The sequence below is a fragment of the Sturnira hondurensis genome, unplaced genomic scaffold (genome assembly GCF_014824575.4).
Source record: "Sturnira hondurensis isolate 20B ecotype Veracruz unplaced genomic scaffold, ASM1482457v3 Scaffold0006437, whole genome shotgun sequence".
Lineage (NCBI taxonomy): Eukaryota > Metazoa > Chordata > Mammalia > Chiroptera > Phyllostomidae > Sturnira > Sturnira hondurensis.
Window position 1 is genome coordinate 4,911,551 of NW_028079068.1, and position 17,794 is coordinate 4,929,344.

General features: G+C 39.0%; 1 protein-coding gene across 6 annotated transcripts in view; it reads left to right on the top strand.

Annotated features, from left to right (window-relative positions):
- The first annotated feature begins 5,140 nt into the window (after window positions 1–5,140).
- The window catches only part of CNOT4 (CCR4-NOT transcription complex subunit 4), a 145,104-nt gene continuing 132,450 nt past the window's right edge, over window positions 5,141–17,794 (top strand). For all 6 annotated transcript variants that reach the window (XM_037049139.1, XM_037049141.1, XM_037049140.1 and 3 more), the window contains exon 1: window positions 5,141–5,372. The gene's annotated coding sequence lies outside the window, so the exon portion shown is untranslated. The remainder of the gene's footprint in view (window positions 5,373–17,794) is intronic.

Sequence of the window (17,794 nt, forward strand, 5' to 3'; positions counted from 1 at the left end):
CCATCACATATACAAGATGAACAAAGAGAGTCTGGAGCAAGATAATGATTTGAACTAACAGACCCCCACCCATACCTATGTTTGGGGAGTCACGTCTCCCTGGGGGGGAGGTTGGTACCACCTTTATCCACCAATCAAAATGTAACTTCTTCACCCCCACCTCAGCAACTGTAAGGCCTCAGAACAAAGGGCTTTCTTCTCTTGGCCTCGTGGCTCTCTTGCCACATGGGGGACCCCCGGCCAGTTGGCCTCTGGCTGGAGATGGGCCCTGGCCACCCCTTTTGGCCACCCTTGCTTTGTTTTCCTATTAGAACTTAGCATTAATAAGCTTTGCTTGAATGCTAGCCGGCTCGCTGGCCTGTAACTCTTTACAGTGTTGGCAAGAACTGAGTTTCTCCTGTAATAATGGTAAAACTCAAAGTGAATAGACTTTTAGGGGGGAAAAGCTCCAAAAATATTCATTTATATTAAATGAATATTAATCTGGCAATAACAAAGGCCATAAAACGGATCATTTCCTTTGGCCTAGCAGGTCTGCATTTGAGACAATATCTCAAGAATAACTTGAAAATTTTATTGATTAAAAGTATTGATATATGTATATAATTTATGAAGGTTGAAAAAATGGAAAACGACCCATAACTCTGGTTGCCCACTAACCTTCCCCTGGTTTCATTCTCCTTCTCTAGCATAGACAAGCCCAACTACATGTTGCTCCTATAGCAGAACCCAAGCAGATAAACATTAGAAAAAAAATCAGTAAGTTGGGCAAAATACTATAGCCATGACTTTTTAAAATTTTATTTATTCTTAGAGAGAGGGGAAGGCAGAGAGAGAGAGAGAGGGGAGAGCAGAGAGAAAGAGAGTGAGAGAAACATTGATGTGCGAGAGAAATGTTGATCAGTTGCCTCTGGCTTGTGCACCCAAATGGGGACCAGGCCTACAACCCAGGCATGTACCCTGACCTGGAATTGGACAGGTGACCTTTTGCTTTGTGGGATGATGCCCAACCAACCAAGCCACACCAGTCAGGGCATGTCACCATGATTTTCAAGTTCACCAATCTCAAATGAGCAATCGTCATTTCCCTGAAATCTTGTTGTTTTTATGATGAAGCTGCTTTCCTACTCTCCCCAAATGTTATTTCAATATTCACCATTCTTCTCTTACTAAAGGAGCTACCATCTACAAGGCTGTTTAAGTGAGAAAATCTGAGAGTCATTCATGAGAACGTCCCCATTATCCAGTTCATCACCAAGTCCGACTGTTTCAATCTCAAAAAACAGATCTGAATTCATCACCTCTTTCTATCTTCAGTGCCACCATAATTAGAACCAGTGTCTGGATAACTGAAATGTTCTCTTAACCAGTTGCTCCATTTTCATTCTTTTTCTCCTACCCACTCTCCACCCTGAGTGGGTAGGAGTGATCTATTTTTAAAAATGTATAAAATTAATTCATACACACAGTAAATCAATACAGCAATTTATAAAGAAAAGGTTATTTTCTCCTTCTACCCTTTTCCAATGGCAATCCCCAAGGTAACCAACCACACACTAAAATCTGATGAGTACATGTTCTCCCATTCTTTTTTCTGTGCTATACAGAAATACATTCAAATATTTTTATTGGTTCTTTTTTATTTCTAAAAATGGATTACATTCTGTACAATATGTCATGCTGTTATTTACTTATTCTTTATCTAAAACTATGTCATGGACATTCTTTTAGGTCAATATATTGTTATTTTGCTTTCTCTTACTGATTGACTTAATTGATTTGTTTTTTTTCTCTTACCCCTTTCTCTTTTTTATATAGCCATGTAATATTCCAGAGAATGAAATTTTAAAAAAAGTTAATAATTTCCCCAGTGATAAACATTCAGTAGCATGTCTTTTAAATTGTAAATCAGATCATGCCTCTTTTCTTCAAAAGCTTTCTTTTTTCCCCATGTAGTTAAGATCTACATTTCCTACCGTGGCCTGCAAGGCTCTGGGATGATCTGGCCCTTGCAAGCTCTCTTTAAATTCATCTTATACCACTTCTGCTCTTGCTCACAATAATTCACACTAGTTGTAAGGTTTTTTTCCACTGCATGGTCCCTGCGTGTTTTCTATTCTCAACCTGTACAGATCTTCCCTCTCTTCCTCTTTGCCTCCAATCTAAATCAGGTTCCCCTCTTAAATGTTCTCACAACATCTTACAAACACCTTCTGAGCACTCATCACCAGTTATAATTACACAAGAAATTATATTTATATGTCTGATTATTTCATTTCTATCTTTTTAACTAGGTGCCATGCTTTCTGAGGTCAGTGTTTGCTGTACCACCAGCACTAAGAACAATGCTTAAATGTACTTAAGTGAATAGATGTCCTACACTGAGGAATCACCAGGCAGCTAGGTAATAGAATTTCATGTTAATTAACTTTTAAAATTATACAAGAATTGTTATATAGATAAGTTTATATGAAATATATATACATATAATATATGAAAAACTGGTAATACAGGATAGTAAAAGAAGCATTGGCCTTAAAGGGTAGCGACTGTGACTAACTGGTTGGTGACCTATGAAATGTCCATCTGCAGCACTGATTTTCAGCTGGTGTATCACAAGAGGCACGCTGGTGTACTGCAACAATTTTTAGAACATGCAACACCTGACTACTTACTTAGTCAGGGTCGCTGACCTTTTCCCCTTACATTTTCAGATAAAAAAAATGACAACAACCAACACAACAATAGTCATCTGGTGTGAATGAATCAAAATTATACCTATTTTTTGGTCAGATTGGCAAAAAACATAATACATTTTGTGCTGTACTGCACAATTTTAGTTTATGTGCGTCAAGAGATGAAAAAGGTTGAGAATCGCTTGTCTCCACCAATGAACGACTCTCAGGAGGTGTGGTATTGCCCCCTAGTGTTAGATAGTCTGGGCGGCACTGCTGGCCTTTGGAGAGCAGGAGCCACGGAGTGAGATACCCTGCAAAATGTGCCTGCCAGTGTCCTTCACAAAACACCTGTTCATCATGATCTGTACCTAAAACCTGACCTATTTTATATATGAGCCCCAAACTCCTTTTTTATTTTTACATAATTCTAATAGCAAATGTTTTAGGAATACATTTGCAGTGGACATTGAGGACAGACTAGTGTTGTCCACCAGAGGTGGCTGAAATACCAGGTGTCAGATGGCATTTGTAGCTTTCACATTCATGGGGATTTTATTCATAAGTGCCGGCAAATGATTCCATTATATTTGCTAGAACGGTCATGTCTGAGCATTTGTATATTGAAATATACATTATTGGATTATAAATTCCTTTGTATTTTTTATACATGGCACATTATTTACAAAATCATATATGTAGATAGGTTATATTATCTATGAATTTAATTTTAAGCCAATACAGGAGATGTTTCAGAAATCTTTATTTAAAAAACAGTTTTTAAATAAAGCTATGTTGGGTAAAATAAGGTTGTGAACCATTTCTGACTTGGATGATGATTCATAGTAGGAAAAGTTCTTATTTTGTTCTTATTATTATTTTGTTTGTGTTCCACTACAAAATTGGTAATGTAACAAACACACATTCAAAAAAATACAGGGGTGGGCAAAAATAGGTCTACAGTTTTTTGTATGGAAAAAGACATACAGGTTATGATTATTGCTAATAAATAATAATACAAGAATAGACTGTTTCCCCACGCACAACTGTAAACCTACTTTTGCCTGCCCCTGTACAGCTCCTATTCTGTTTAGACAGTTCATGACCTAAAGATGAATCAAAATGATTTTCCATTTCCTTGTTAGATAATAATTTTATGATTCTATAGTTTGAAATTTATGGTAAGTTGTGAGTTTATTATATATTTTAAGTTTTCACCACATAACTGTTGTCTTTAGGCTTCATAGTGAAGTAACGGAAATAAAAAGAACTAATGTATTTTAAAAAAAAAGAATGAAGGCTTGTCGCTATGCGATTGGGTGCACAGCCTTAAAACTGCAACCACTTTGCCTATTTCCTTTCCCTGTTCTTTTTTTCATAATTTCATCATTTATGACACACTATGCATTTAAATCATACAATTTTAAAAAATTGCCTCCTTTCCCTTTCCCCTCATCACAACACACACTAGTATACAGTAATTCCTAGAATGGAAATAGGGAATATTGTGTTTTGCTCACCAGTATCTTCCCATGTGTAGAACAGTGCGGGGCACACAGGAGGAGCTCAGTGAGTATTTGATGTATGAATGGAAGAATACACGCCATAAGCGAAAAAAACTCTTTCGAGCGCCACTCTCACCAGAATTCTAGGAGGCAATGGGAGAAACCAGGAAGTTGATTTCTGTGACTTGGCGCTCATAGGAATTGCGGGTGCATTCTTATATTCCTTGGGATGTATTGACGTGTGAGGACTTTGTGAACTTCGTGCGCAAAGCTGCGCTGGTTGGAAACCGAACAGTAACTTGCACCAAAATCCTCATAATGTTCTCAAATTTACATAATCAGAAACACGTTTTTGTAAGGGCATTGGTCTTCCGTTCTCTTGTTCACCTGTACTGGGCAATTTAGGATACTTTTTCACTGGAGATTAATGGTGAGGATGGGTTAAAGACTCGTGTCTCCAAAATGTGCAAACATAAGAAATGAACTAACTCTCTCTACCCAAACAGCCAATTCAGTATCAAATTCTCACCCTAGATTAAATCCCGCGCTCCTCCTACTTTGCCAATCTGCCTCTACCCCGCCCCTTTAATAGCTATGGTAGGCGGGGCAGGGGAGAGACGTTCTTAGCTCCCCCTAAATTGGTTAAGCTTGCCCCGAGTTTTGCTATCCCATATTTGAGCAAGCACGGAGGAAGCGTAACCAACCACTAACGAAGATCGCCGACCAAATGAGATTGGAGCAGCACACGCGGGCAAAGAAGGAAGCAAAACACGAAGAAAGGCAGTAGTCTAGCAGCCACATGAGGTTGGCAATCCCATCGGCCCTGGGAGGGAGAACTTCAACTTCCAGCTTGCAACTGGGCAGTTACCGCCCGAGGACTACAACTCCCAGAGTGCTGTGGGAGCGTCCGCCTGCCACTCCTCCCGCCCCTCCCCCGTCCCTCCCTGCCGGACGGCGTGCGCCTGCGCACGGGAAGCCGGAGGAGTCTTACCCTAATGTAAGATGGTGGCCCGTCTGGCTGTGGAACCCACCGAAAGCTGAGAGTGTCTCTCTCAGCCGTAAAGGTCGGACTCGCTGAAGCAATCAGGCCCGGTTCTGAAGAGTTTTTTCCCCGACACTCGTCCAGTGGTCTCTTGTAAGGACGCGGCAGCTCGCGGGGTCGGCTAAGAGAAAAGCGAAGCAAGGCAGGCGGGTGAGTCTATGCGGGGTTGGGCTTAGGGGAAACCCGGGGCTGACCGGCTACGAGAGAGCGGAGGCTTCGCTAGAACTGTGCAGGCCGCACCCCCCTCTCTCCCCACCCCCCGCCTCATCCTCACCCTCCTCTTTCTTGGTCTTCCTCCTCCTCCTCTTCCTCCCTGTCCTCTCTACGCCACAGCAGTTACCACCGGGAAAAGAGAGCGGGGCAGAAGGCGGCGTGGCGGCAAGCACCGGCTCCTTGGACAATTTCTTCAATTGGGGGAGTCGAGGCGCCTTTACGTCTTCAGCTCTCTCCTCTACATTTTTTGTTGGGGCAGGAATCTTAGATCAGGACTCCTCGTTTACCCAGCCCCCTTTCCCCTCTCTGACGTCTTTTCCCAGTGGCCCCCGTCTCCCACGACCAAAGCCATCACTTGCACTCCGACCCGTGTTGCTGCCGCTGCAGCTCATTAATCCCACTGCTCATTGCCCATTCGCCCCGCTGCTTGTTTTTTGCTCCGCTGCTACTACCACTCTGGAGTTAGCCTTTTGCCCCTTTCTGTGTTTGCCGTCAGCCCCGTCTGTGTGCTACAGTAGAGCTGCTTCCGATGTGTATAGTCGTGCCTTTAACCGCATCTGTCATTTTCAAGCTGCCTCTTAAGTATCTCGATGCTGCTGCTGCTGCTGCTCATTCTAACCCACCTGTTTCACAGCTTTCTTGGGAATTGTCCGTTCCTTTCCTCTTGCCTATACGAATTCTTTCAACGTTCACTTCCAGAAAAAAAAGGGGTGTCCCGTGTTGGCCCCTGAAAAGTCAAGGAAGTTGAGTTGGGAAGTGAATGAAGTGGGGTAGGGTAGCGTATTAAACGTCCTGAGCGTTTCCTTAGGCTGCTCAGGAGAGGGACGTTTTCCGTTTTGTTTTCAGTGATTTGTGGATTATTCGCTCTGTTGGGAGGGTTTTTTTCTTTCTTTTTCTTTTCATTTCGGACCAATTTGTCCCGGCTCCTAAGCGTTCTTCTGAATTGCCTCTCCCCAGGACACTTCATGTGCGCTCTAATTATACTAACAAATGTTAGCCTTGGCGTTTCAAAATAAGATAAATCTGGCACAAAACCAAATTCGTCTGTGAACTCCACAAGCAAATATATAGATGTGATATTTTGATTATGTGTAGGTTATATGTGGGTTATAGATCCCTTCCATATCGTGGCATTGATTATCGAATAAGTGAATTATATTGATGTTAAGCTTAGTTGATAACATTTTATTTATGTTTGAGTGGAATTTTCCTTTCCAGCCAATATCAGACTTAGTGTTTTTGAATTTGGGAGTTCTGTCTTTTAACTGTTTTAGAAAGGTAAGTATCTGAATACATTGTTTTCTTTTGAAACCCCATTAGGGTTTTAATGCAAAATAAAAATAGATTTTTTCCTCCGAAATTAAATCCCCCATTTTTCCACAGAAAAGATGAGGGCTGGGAAAAATAAATGACAAAGCGCGCACATACATGGGTTTGGTAGCAATCTCTGTCATTATCATCTTCATTAAAAAACAAAACTAGCCCTGGGTGGTGTGGCTCAGTGGGTTGAGCACCGGCCTTGGAAGGGAAAGGTTGTCAGTTCCATTCCCTGCCAGGACACGTGCCTGGTTGTTGGCCAGGTCCCCAGTAGGGTGCATGCAGGAGGCAACTGGTCCGTGTGTCTCTTGCACATTGATGTTTCTCTCCCCACGTCTTCTCCCCCTCTCTAAAAATAAGTAAAATCTTAAAAAAAAAATAGAAGCAAGAGGTGGCTTGTGATATGTCTTGGCAAAAGCTAAATTGAAATACACTGTTTAATGGCATAATGGGAAGGAGGAGCCTTAGCTTTAATCAGACCACTGAGAAAAAAAGAATTACCAGAAAAGTGAACAGGATTACATATATCAGATACATACATCTCATGTTTAAATAAGATTGTGTTATTAAGATATATGCGAAAATGTTAAAGTTCATAGTAGTGATCTCATGCAGCAATGTACTTCTTATTTGCAAAAAAGTAACACCTCAAGTGTAAATACAGATACACAGTTGCCCTTTTAATCACTTTTGCACATTACTATATTGTGATTTTTACAGATTTTACCGGTAATACTTGAGGAATCTTACATTTGAGATTATGGTCACTTGATTGTGATATGTTGTCTTTTAATCAAATGTAAACTGAGATAGAAAAGCCATGTATAAAACTTCTTTTTTTCCTTTTAACTACTTAAGCCCCAATTTGGAGAAGCTAAGTAAGTCCCTACTGTTGGGAATTGGAAGCAATTTATATAGCAAACCTTGCTTTAGGTTATAACTTGAGATCTTTAAAAAATATTACTTACATTTAATTTGTCCCAGGAGGAATGTATTTAATACAATTGATTTTCACTCTTAAGTAAAAAATGCATTTCATTTTTCTTTGTAATATGCTGGTGGAGAAGCTTTCCACTTTGAACAAACATAACACACAGGTTTGGAAGCCCTTGGCAGTCATACTTGGCCCAGTTGCAAGCAGTGTGTTCAAGAGGGGACTGTGTGTCTGGCAGAAGACGGTAAATTATTTTAATACATCTTTTCTGTTGAAAAGATATTTTGCCTCAGTAAATAGAGTCTCAAGTAGTTTTCTCTACTCCACACTTTCTTCCTGAAGTCATCAGATTCTTAGTTTCAGCACTCTGCAGTCAGAATGAGTTTACTTGGGGATCTTGATCACATCTGAAGATAACTAAAGTTTTCTGACATTTGGAGAGGAAATAGGGAGCTACGGTTTCAAAATATTTTTGTATGGTTTAAATTTTTAGGTGTAACATTATGAACATTGCAGCTTCATACTTTCGATTGTTGGAATACTTTCTGCCAGGTTCAGTTGTTGAATTCTCCAGACGAATAGATTATTTCTGTGGGAAGGTTTGTGAGCACCAGTTACTTAAAGTTAACTTATTATTATAAAATTTGTTTTCATGAAGTTGTACAGAAAAATCTTTAATTTTATTAGGATGAGACAGTTATAATCAAATGGCAAAATGCAGAGAAACTGTCTTGTTACACCTTCAACTTCAGTCCAAAGGGAGTAATAGTAATAACCTGCACCTCATTCCTGGGGAGAAGAAGGAAGGTGTTGCTTCATGATGAACTCCTTGCATTGGGGGAGTTTTATTTTAAAAATTATTTTAACTTGTCTTAAGAGAATTGAAAACTCTTTTCTCAGTTTCAGCAGTGAGCTTTTATAAGTCTTCTCTTTGTCTCCTTCTCTACTGCCGCTTTTCAGGTGAAGCTACACTTTATTTTCATGTGGTTTTTATTTTGGGGGCAATGCCCACAAAGAATGCCTGAAGGAATCTATTTTAACTCAGTGTTACTCTTTTTCTAGACCAGATGAAATAGAAAGCTTTAATTTGTGAAAGCTTTAGCCACTGCAGAAATTTGGTTAGCTTTGTGTTATTAAGTATAGTACTGTTTTCACTTTTTGTGAAAGAAGTTACATTCATCTCAGTTGGTTCCAAAGAAAAACAGTAGGGAAATAGGTTATAGAAATTTTTAGTGTTCTAGAAATAGTATAAGTAGAATGTACTACATACTTTTCTCAAAGGATTTCTTAATCTAAGTGGAGCTTATAAATGGTTCCATCCCACTGGAATAACGTGTATTGGATAAAACTTATTAACATATTCTGAGATACTTTTTAAATTTTATTTTTCAGCTATACTTTGCATTCAATGACATTTCATATTAGTTTCAGGTGTAGAGCATAGCAGTTACACACCATAGACTTTACAAAATGTTCTAACACATTCTGAGATTTTAAAAGTTTTATGTTACCTCAGGGATAATAGGAACAAGTTGCAAATGTCCATTCTTACATAAAATGTGGCAATTTCCCTGATATTTTGAAGATAGCAACATATGTATATTCTTCAAAAGTTGAGAGTAGGCAAACTATACAGACAGCAAAATTTACTGAGTTATTTAGGGATGCAAGGAAAGAAGCTAAGTGGGACTTTTTAATCACATATTTAGTGATTTTTCTGAAAGAACTTTTTCCAGAATTGTTTTTAATTTCATTATGTGGCCTTTATTGGAAAAGATTTTGTGGTTAATACCACATTTTTAAAGTGTAGTGATAGTAATCCAGGGGGTTTTGTCACATTTCTATTTTATGCTTTGACCCATTTATTTACTTTATCAGAAAGCAGTTTATAGAAGAAAATATTTCAATACTATTTTGGTGCCTTAGGTTAGCAGTTCCATATCAGACTTTTTCTTTTACTAGAAAAGAGAAATTATTTTTACTTGCTAGGAAGACTTAACTTTAAAGATAGTACAAGTGACAAGGCAATTTAAGTATGAGTTTGTGTTTTTTTTTTCTCTAAGGAGTTTATTTGTGAGGATGGTTTTATTTTTACTAAACTCATTTACACAAGAGCTTTGCCCTGTTTTAAACTTTAATTGTATTGAGTGATGGGTGGATGATGTATTGCTATTAGAATGAACCTTGCTGTTAGTATATGTGTCAGATACCTGTTTAAATAAAATACACTTTTTTATTTTTGGGTTATGGTAACCAAAATCTCACCTCTTGAGTATTTAGAGAAAATTGAAGAAGAGGAAATCAGAATAATCAGATTGGTTTGTATATACGCCTAAAAACAGTTTGGGGGGAAAAAAGTCAAGGCGAAAGAGCAGTGTAATGAGAATAGAATGCCACCATTTTAAGAGAGTAGGTGTTGTATTATAGCTTTTGGAGGGAATTGGTGAATAATGTTGTAGGGAAATTGTATTGATTGAATTTTGAAAATTAGCTATATACTGAAATATAAAAGTGGAGTATTCTTTAGCAGCAACAAATGCATTGTTATTCAGCCAAATATCTGAAATTTTTAGAGCATGTTTTGCTGTCCTTGGAATGAAGAGGAAGTGCTAATTTTTCTGATTTTTTAAGGACCTAATTCATTCTCTGTTAACAGCAATAGGTGTCCTCAGATCACATTTCCTGAAATAACATTGGCTGATATGTAGCAATTTTGCTTTCCTGATTTTCTGCCTTTCCTATTTTGCTTATGATTTTTTTCAGTGTTCTTATTTCCAGCAGTTGTTTGGGTGGACCCCTTTGAGACCACTGTAATTCAATAGAAAATTAAAAAATAAATAGTACTGTGTTTGGTGGTAAGGTTCATTCTTTCTTTTGATGGAGATTCCACCTGATTTTGACTCCATTTTCCCCTCTAATTTTTATTAATTCTTAGATAAGGAACCATGAAAATTCCCTGACAAATTAGGTCTTTCCAGAAATTTTTTCCTACTCTAAATGTGGACCTAGGTATTTCTTGGTTAAAGAAATTGTTACAGTGTATTTTGGTTTTGTCATTTAACATGAAGTAAAGAGACTGTTAGTATTTTTTTTAAATAAACTCTTTAATGTGAAAAATTTTAAACAAGTATAAAAGTGTTCTTCTATGAAGCTGTCACTTCAAAGATGATCAATTCATAGCCCATCTGGGTTCATCTGTATCCACACTTACTCTACCTCTCTACCCCCTTGCTTTGACCTGGATTATGCTGAAGCAAATCCTAGTCATCTCAGTATTTCGTTTGTACTAGACCTCTTGACATAAAATATCTTGATATTTTAAAGTCAGCATTATTCAATTAGCTTGTCAAATAATCTTTGAGTACTTATAGACCCACCTTGGGAAATGGTCTGACGACCTTTTTTAAAAATTTTTTTTTCATTTTTGATATTAGAGAGAGGTCAAAGGAGGGAGAAGGTGAGGGAGAGACATCCATGTGAGAAACATTGGCCTTCTGTTTGTACCCTGACTGAGAACTAAACCCTCAACCCAGGCATGTGCCCCGGCTGGGAATTGAACCAACAACCTTTTGGTTTGTGGGATGAGGCCCAAGCACCTTATCCATACCGGCTGGGGCTTGTTTTAAAATTATGTTTTTTATTTTTTAAAAATTTACTAACTTCTGAAAATTTATTATCTTGTTGGGTATAGTTCCACAATATAATTAGTGTTATTAAAAGCATTAACCATTATACAAATATTGTGTGGTACACATAGCCTGGATCATATGTTAGTATAGTGGTATCTTCAGACAAAGTTCTTGGAGAAAGTGAGACTTGAATAAAGAATATGTACTATTTGCATAGGCAAATGTGATGTGAGAGGGCTGTAAGGTGTTTGGTCTCGGTGGAATGAGATGTTAATTTTCAGAAATGGTGTTGGAGAAGTTAGTGTAGTAGGATAGAGCTAGATGACGAAAGGTGTGTTCAGTGTTCAAGTTGACTTTGATCTGTTAGGCAGTAAGGAGCCATTAGGGGTTGGTGGGGGACAGGAGGTGACAGTAGAGGTGCTTTTTAGAAAGGTTGCTCTTTCATTAGGGTGCAGCATATTCTGGGGTTCAGAGCGGAGTGTGAAAAATGAACGTCTATGCCACCAAGGTAAGGGCCGTCTGAGGGATGTTAGTGTGGGAATTCTACAGGATTTGGCAGCTAATTGATTCCATCTTTTTTCAGTTGCTTGTATCCAGAAATGATACCAAGGTTTTGGAGAATAGAGGAGTGAGGAAATGTCTATTTGTCTTTGATAGTAAACTGCAATTTGTTATCTAAGCCCAGCTTTTGGAAAGGAAATGGTGCATGATTACTCAAATAAGCTAAAAAATTTTTCACTAGAAAAAAAGCTACCAGTTCCTCCAAATAGTTTTAGATATTTTATTCATGGGCAAACAAGAATTGGGAAGATAAAGAAATTTTTATTATATGATAATAAGAGATGGAACATACTTCATTAATAAAAGAGATAATTTGTCCCTCATCTGCTTCTTATGTGTGTGTATAAGTTCAAAGGGGGTACTAGGAAACTTGTATTTGAACAACTTTTAACCAGTGTATGTTACTGGGTATCTTTGAAGTTTAGTAATGACCTGATTAGAACAGGAGAAATTCTGATGAAATAGGGCACTAAGCGTTGTCAGCTCCAAGCTCCCTTAAGGATGGAGAAGGTTAGGTCAGCAGGCGAATGAAGAATGTAGAGACATTATTAAATGAAAGCTTATTCTTTAATTTATTTGATATACTTGGTTTTGCAAAGGTGTTATTAAGAACAGATCTAGTTCAATAGAAGCGATGTTTACTATATTTGGAATTTTAAAAAAGCTCTGAGACCCTTGAAGTTACTCTTTGTTTTGGTTGGTTGACTCTTCATTGAGCCCACTTTCTTCATTGATTCTGTTGTGTACTTTCCTGGAGAGCGTGTTTCCTTTCTGTTGTGAAGGAAAGTTTCACATTTTAACCTAAAGCCAGGGGAAAAGTAGATCATTTGCTTCTGGCTTTGTGAATAGTAAATGAATAGTACAATACTCCTTATTATAGTTTCTTGTCTTCCTGCTTCCTTCAGTAAGATGTGTATTCCCTCCCCATAGTATTTAGTGTGCAGCTCTCAAGGTTTCTCACAATGAATCTGAAACTATCTCAAGCTTAGGTGCTTACACAGCTTCAAATTAAATTTATCTTAATGTACAAATCATTTTAGGTTTTGTTATTATAAAAGATATGAGCTACCATAATGCCATGTACTTTTAGGTACTTAGGAAATAATACGGATAAAATTGATGGTGCAGTGTACTACATTATTGGGAAAAATCTGTTTTTGATTGACGTTCCTTCCATCCTAAGACCACCTTAATTCTAGTAATGTGACTGAGCTGTTTTTGACGTTTTTTACTTCTTTAGTTAGCTGTTTTTATGTGCTAGTATGAACACTAGAATAGAAAGCTATTGTCCTCTCCTTGGGGGTTTAACAGGGGTTTTAATGTGCTAATTTGGGATTTAAGACTGAATTGAGAGCCTCTGTGTGCAGAAAAATCTTGAGAAGGATTATGCATCTTGTCGCATGGGGGAGGGAAGAAAATATCAAATACGTAGTATACTATTTGAGAATATCTTCAATGGCAGCGGCCAATCCATTCTTTTCCCCCAAGAAATTTTAATCTAATCTTTTTGAGTGTGGAGCCACTTATATAAATATCATGGTGGATTGGTTGTAGGGAGAGGAGAAAATGTCTCCCCGTTCCAAAAAAATCTCTTCCAGATTTTAATACCTTGAGTTAATATCAAATTGTTAACACAGAATGTTTTTCACTCATAATTCTTGGGAGGGAGCTGATTTTGTGAGTGGATTTAGGGATGCCTTGGGTAGTCAGGAGGTAGGTACATTGTAAACCCAAGAAAAAGGAAGAGAGGAGGCAATATTAATTGGGGAGACTTCAAATTCTGGTAATGGCTGCTGTGTATTTGAGGCCTTCACAGTCCTGGATCCTTTGCTGCCTTTGGCTACATACTTTAGATTTCCTAGATTAGATTGTCAGTACTATTTGAGAAGGCTACCAGTTTTAGCTTTTGATAAATCAAACTATTGTCCATCCAGGTTTATGCATTTTAACCTCTCCATCTCAACGCCTGACAAGTTTTGTGTCTTTATGAGAAGGGAAGGGGAAAAGGGAAAGAGAAGAAAGTGATAGGTATGATGATTTCCATCTGCTCATATGTTAGGGTTGTATTATTCTAACATATTGTTTATGGAAGAAATTCTGCCTTTCATTTTTAATTTTATGTAATCAGTTATAAAATAGCTTCATGAATTTATCAGATGAATCTTTTGAAACCTTTTATTAGGTCCTTTAACTGTAGAGTTGATAAGTTGAAAGGTATGTAAGTTAGATGCTTATTGAAACTTTTTTGGAATTTCTGCTTCTACTAAAATCTTTTGTTTTCCTGGACCTTAGTCTTCATGTGAATTTTGCTTCCAGAAAGTCAAGTTAGCCTTTCTTTAAGGTAGTTGTCTTCTCTGAATTGTATTCTGATCTGTTTTGATCCTGATGAAAACAAGTATGACAGTAAAATACTTTAATATAGGCATGCTAACAAAAGAACATTTGTCATGAGTAACCATATATTCTTTTGTATACCTAGCAAATATTGTCAGCAGCTTTGTAGAACTCTGAATAATATAGGCTTGTGTTTATAGATTATACTTATATGGCACTAAATTCTAGAATTTTAAAAATTTGGCATGATATTAAAGAAAATATTACTCTTTAGTATTTGAAGTTAAGGACTAACTTAAATGATTTTTCGTAGTTGAACACAGGTTTCCATGCAAGCCCTTTGAACTCTCCCTCTTTTTATTTATTGCTCCTATTAGGAGTATGCAGTATAGCATGGAGACAAACTGCCTGCGTGTGAATCTCGGCCCCACACTTAATACTTTGTCAGAGTTGGAGCAAGTTGCTTACCCTGTTTGGGCCTCAGCTTCCACAGTTGTAGGCTGGAGATATTAGGATTGTTGTGTGGAATAAATGAATTAATGCATGTAAAGTATTTGGGATAGTGTTTGGCATGTAGTAAGCCCTATATAAGTGTTTGCTATTTTTATACATTTGAGAGAATTAAAAAGATCAATTTTTGAACTTCTAGTTTTTTATTCAATATACCTTTTTATGTCTTAAGTACTGGACATATGTTTTCACTAGTTATTTTATCAGCTGGAAACAGGTAAGATATTAGAGGGAATAATCAAAGAACTGGCCTTTCTGGAATTTTTTTTGAATCAGGGAATAATGAAAAATGAACCTGGGTAGGTATGATGGAAAATGGTTATGGAGTGTTATGAACAAAGAAAAGATAAATTTAGATTTGGTTGATAAGAGGAGAATCATTGCAAAATTTTATTTTTTTAAAGTCAGGAGAGTGCTGTGTTTTAAATAGTATTTAGGGGGAGATGGTGTTGAGGTTTTGAGAGTCCTCGATGGCATAGGTTCTTTTGTTTGTTTCTTGGTTTTGTCTATTCTGTTCACTCATCCATCCAGAGTGACCCATACAGTGTGCTTGGTTAGAGAGCAGGTGTTAAAGAAATATTTATTGGACCCTGGCTGGTGTAGCTCAGTGGATTGAGCGCGGGCCTGCGAACCACACGATCGCGGTTCGATTCCCAGTCAGGGCACATGCCTGGGTTGCAGGCCGGTTCCCGGCAGGGGACTCATGAGAGGCAACCATACATTGATATTTCTCTCCTTCCGTTCCTCTCTAAAGACAAATAAATAAAATCTTTAAAAAAATCATTAAAAAAAGAAATATTTATTGGATAAATGAACTTTAAGTGAAACTGAGTTAAACAGAGATAGAAGCACAAGGACCCTGCTTAAACTTTTGGGATTGCTACCTTTGAAGAAGTAGGAGGGGAAAAGGTACTAAAGGAGTAGTTGGAGACGTAGAAGGAAGTTGGAAAAGTACATCTTGGAAAATGAAGGAAGAGATTTATGAGGAGAGAGAAATTACAAATAGAGATAGGAAGGTCCAACATGGTATCGCTTCTATTTGAAGAAGAAAGTGCATTGACATAGTCTAACACAACACTCAAGGAGCATGAGAATCCATAAAGCCCTTTGGCTCGTGGCGTGATGATGACTAACTACATTAGAGCAAACTTAATAGATTGGGGATATAATTGGAAATGTCAGTCAAATTGAGGTAGGTTAGGGAAGGTAGTAAGTAAGTGGAGATTGTAGGTAAGACCATTCAGTCTAGAATGACTGGAAGAATGGCAAGAAGCAGCTCTCATAGTTGCTGTATATATACTTGGAGGTATTCTGTGTGTTAGAAATGAGGGAACTTGAAGCGATTTGTGCTAAATGTTAAGTTTTATAGTAGAAAAGACTTACTATACATGTTTCAGAGCTCTGCTACTTGCTAATCTTGAGGAAAGCTGCCTAATTTTTTTTATTTTTTAAGTGATATTTTATTGTTTATGCTATTACAGTTGTCCCAATGTTTCGCCCTTTGCCTCCTCTGCCCAGCCTTCCTTTGTTTGTTTCTATGTATTAGGTAGAGCTGCTATGACTCTCCGTCTTGATGGTGTGGCCTAATGTTGTACGTGTCCTGTAGGGTCCCTGTGGCACAGCCTCCCCTATTACCCACGCTGGGGACTCAAGGTGCGCCCTTTGTGTGGGCTGAGTACAGCCCACTTTTATGGTTGAGCCTTGATTGCTGTTGCCAGGTCAGTGGGAAGGATTTACCCAGGTCAGTCAGCAGCAAGGACTGGCTGTGACCACTGACCACCAACCTCTGCCCTCTGTGGAAGATCAGCTGTGCAGGGGCAGGGCGGTGGCACTCCAACGTGGTCTGCAGCTGTTCATTGCGTGTGCAGGTCTGGGGTTTTCCAGGTGGTTCAGGGCAAGGTCAGCCCCCACCTGTGTTTTGCATCCCTCCCTGGGCTATACAGCAATTGGAGATGGCTGCTACTTGTGCTGGGCTTGGAGATTCCCAGGCGAAGCCAAGCTCTGAATCTAGGCTGGCTGCTGCTAGTGCTGCTCCTTAGCAAGAGGTACCAGCACTGGTGCTCGCTGAGGCTGGCTGTTGCTTGTTTGACAGGATTTAGGAAGTTGTAAAACATGAGCCAAGACCAGCCATTCATATGAGAAAGCTGTCGTTAACCGTTTGGGTGGGCCCATAAGTTGGCTGGGATGAAGCCTCTGGGGATCTCCAGGACGAGGGTGGGGCAAACAGTGTTAGCCAGTTGATTGAGTCTCATATGGTACCTGCCTGCCAGCTCTGTGGCTCTGTGGGGTGAGGGTCCAGAAAAGGGACAATGGCCTCTGCCCACATTTCTGCCTGGGAGAAGCTCCTGCCTTGATGCCAGGCACTTCAGTTCCTCTCTGTATACCACTGGTGCACAGCTACTACCCTGGTGCTGGAGCTGAAAGGGAGTGAGTCTGAGTAAGTCCATGTGTGGGTTCTTTTAAATTTTTAAAAAGATTTTATTATTTATTTTTAGAGAGAGGGGAAGGGAGAAAGAGGGAGAGAAACATTGATCAGTTGCCTTTTGCACGCCCCCATCTGGGGACCTTGCCTGCAACCCAGGCTTGTGCCCTGACTAGAAATTGAACCAGCGACCTTTTGGTTTGCAGGCTGATGCTCAGTCCACTGAGCCACACCAGCCAGGGCTTGTGCGGGTTAAAAGGAACTGCTTGGGACTATAGAAGTTTCTTCCACCTACTCAGTCCCTGCTGATTTTTGCAGCCAGAAGTTATGGGGACTTAATCATCCTGGCACTGGAACCCTGGGCTGGGGGCCTCCTGTGGGGCTGAGACTCTTAGTTCCCAGGTATCCCTCCTGAATTTTTATCCACCACACAGGGATATGGGACTGGCCTGTTCAGCATCTCCACTCCTTTTACCAGTCTGGATGGATGTGGATTCTTTAATTCCGTAGCTGCCAGACTTCCATTCAACTCGATTTCTGATAGTTCTGAGTGAGGTAATTTAGTGATGTAACTTTGATATGGTTGTGTGAGGAGGAGAGCCATGTTTACCTGTGCTGCCATCTTGAGCGGAAGTAGCCTAATCTTTCTGCG